The sequence below is a fragment of the Limanda limanda genome, chromosome 12, assembly GCF_963576545.1.
Source record: "Limanda limanda chromosome 12, fLimLim1.1, whole genome shotgun sequence".
Classification (NCBI taxonomy): Eukaryota; Metazoa; Chordata; class Actinopteri; order Pleuronectiformes; family Pleuronectidae; genus Limanda; species Limanda limanda.
In genome coordinates, this window is record NC_083647.1 from 26582441 (window position 1) to 26584943 (window position 2503).

Consider the following 2503-nt stretch of genomic DNA (forward strand, 5'->3'; position numbering starts at 1 on the left):
AATGTCAGATTGTGTGTTGTGAGTCGGTCAGGGCCCCGAAATAGCAGCAGGGGCAACACGTGTGTGTGTGTGTGTGTGTGTGTGTGTGTGTGTGTGTGTTGAGCTGAGTCCTTCAGGAGGAGCAGAGGACTTTGTAATAACGCAGATTACAAGCGGCTGCACCACAGGTTCAGTGAGTCAGAGGAAACTCTTCTGATGATCTGGATCCATGACAGACTGAAGCTTTTCACACCTGCAGCTTTGAGTGATTCTAAACTTTGTGGATTGGAACAGAAGTGGATTTGTACTCACATGCAGCAGAGTGGTGGAGGTGCAGCTCCAGACAACAGGGGTTTCTGCTCAGAAGAAGAAGAGAGGGTCTCTGCTTCTGCGAGCCGGCTGGAGGAGGTGAAACCTGAAGCACTTTGACAGATCTGGAGTCTGCAGGCTGAGCTGCAGGACGACCCCGGCTCTGTCACCGGAGAAGCCCGAGTCCAACCGGGGCCCAGAGGAGAGAAGTCACTGCGTCACTAAATATAGAAACCAGTCACGGCTGAGGCCACACGCCCTCCTCCTCCAGTTTGGCAGCGACGGGTGGATGTGACCCGGCTGAAGGTGCCGCTGCATCAGGTGCATGTGACCCGACTTCTAGTTCAGCTCAGTGAGGAGCTGATCCAGAACCAGTGAGGAGCTGATCCAGAACCAGAGAACACCTCTGGTCTCCTGTGGTCCAGGACTGAAGAGACTGAAACCACATCAGATAACAGAGAAGAAACTCTGAAGGTCTTATCTCCATAACTGTGACATACTTTGGGGTTTGTCACAGTAAAGATAAATAAATTAAAAATAAAACGAATATGTAATATGAACCTATTAACGTTCATAGGTGGTAAGTTGTAAAGTCCCATAATTAGGAACGTTTAGGCTGTAAGTCGTCAAGATCACTGACTGACACAACATTTACTGAGGACATTTTGTGCTTGTGTGTTCTTTTTGTGACCCAAATTTCCCACAAAAAAATAAATATTGATCCATTTAAAAATAAAATAATGAAATAGGTCATATAAACATAGAATATAAAATAAACTGCTAATATTTAAACATTAATTAGTTGTAAATAATGTTGTAAAGTCGTATAATTAAGAATATTTAAGCTGTTAGTGGTCAAAGTTACATTAATAAATACATTTATAAATAGTCTGTGGTCAAAATTCCACACGTGTGAACAGATTAACAGCAACGTCTCATATATCGTCTTTTATGTTATATGTTATATGGTATGTCATTTTTTTTATTTTGTAAAGCTCGTCTATAGCGTAGATGCTGCTGTCATCGGTGCTCGAGACAATAAACTTTGATTTGATTTGATTTGATTTGACATTTATAAATAGTCTGTGGTCAAAATTCCACACGTGTGAACAGATTAACAGCAACGTCTCGTCCAAGAAGAAGAACTAAACCACACACACAAGTGAAAACTAAACACACATCAGAGCCTGAGGCAGCTGCGACACAGTTTCCCACCAGGAGGCGCTGACACTGAGGTCAAAGGTCACATGGGCTGGTTCACAGAGAAAAGCTGCTCGACTCAGCGTTAATTTGAATTCATGCAAAAAGTCAAACTGCATCTTTGTGTTGTTCACTCACAGACACAGAACGACACCAAGCTTCTTAAAGGAAAACAATAAAAGAAGGTTAGTAATGTTTAAGAGGTCATGAGGTCATGAACAGCAGCAGAGGAGTTGTTTGTGGAGCAGCTGCCTCTCACATCAGCAACATATGCAAATACATAAAACAACTAAAAACAAGTACTTCTACTTGTGCTTTTTGTTTATTTGAGCACAAATATTCATTTCAAGCGTCTCCCGGCTGAAAACAAAAAACAACAACAAACATTCAGTGGTGCATGAGATGAGAAAATGAAACAGCTGCAACAATATCACGGGATGTGACTTTATCAATGCCCCAAGTGACCACCAGAGGTCAGCACCGCGTTCTCTGTGATTCTTACATCTTTTGAATCACTGCTGGACTTTCCTGTCGAAGACTTGTATTTATTTTATCTAGAGCCCTTTGAATTACCTTGTTGAAACACATACACACATTTAAATAAACTTGCCTTGTACTTAAAGGAACCGCCTCTAAGGGCCTGCGACTTTTTAATTTACTTATTTTTCAGCAATTTCCATTTCAGACGCCTCCTGTTTTCTTATGTTATTTTAAAATACAAAGAAAAGCAAATTACTATATGACTTTACACGTTGCAAATACAATTATACTCAAATTGAAGTCAACTGATGATTTAGTATTTTTATTCTTTAGATTTTTTTGGGAAAATGTGCAAATTAACAATTTATAGCACATCATGTCCATTTTAGGCCCCATGTTAATAACAGTAATTAAATAATGTAATTAGAAATATTCAAGATATTCAAGTGTCCATAGAGAAACTGAGCACTAATACAAAGTGAAGCACTTCTCCTTTCTCACTCTTTCTGGACCGCTCGACCCCATCACTCGAGGA